The sequence below is a fragment of the Trachymyrmex cornetzi genome, unplaced genomic scaffold, assembly GCF_001594075.2.
Source record: "Trachymyrmex cornetzi isolate Tcor2-1 unplaced genomic scaffold, Tcor1.1 scaffold886, whole genome shotgun sequence".
Lineage (NCBI taxonomy): Eukaryota > Metazoa > Arthropoda > Insecta > Hymenoptera > Formicidae > Trachymyrmex > Trachymyrmex cornetzi.
The window spans coordinates 53175-53909 of NW_017300230.1; positions in this window are offsets into that span (position 1 = coordinate 53175).

Consider the following 735-nt stretch of genomic DNA (forward strand, 5'->3'; position numbering starts at 1 on the left):
CACTACCAGTGTCTCCAGATATGAAATACATCCATACATGTTCTTACCTTCTTGCTTTTGTAAAATTATACTTTTTAGTGTAATAGAAATAATAATAGTAATGAAAAGAAAAAATAATTAAAGGGATAATTTTCGCATTGTTTGTTTTAGAAAAAAACAAGTTTGGAAAAACGTAAAAAAATTGCTCATACATAATTATGCATAATTTTATATATAATTACACATAAATAATTTTTTACATTTCTTCAAATTTGGTTTTTTCTGAAACAAATAGTGCGAAAATTACCTTGTTAATTATTTTTAAAGTTTTCACGTTACTATTATTATTTATATTACACTAAAAAGTAATTTTACAAAAGAAAAAGGATGTATGAACATGTATGGACATATTTCATATATAATTGTACTTGTTTATGAATATTTATGCGTGTTTATGTATATTTATATTAGGTGTACAACTTTGCTTCTGCCGTTTTTTTTCCGAAATTCGAGGCTTATTGTAAAAAACTGGTTATACATTTATGATTCAAAGTATTGTCCATCGCCGGCCACTACTTTCTCTCATCTTTAGGGCAGCGTACGAATCCCACGAAAAAACTGGTAATCTTTTGAGGCGATCCACGAATCGATCCAATTTTTTACTTCTTTATAAGACGGGAAGGGCTGATCAGCCAGGCCGTGTGCCATTGATCGAAACAAGTGATAGTCAGAGGGAGCAACGTCTGGAGAATACGG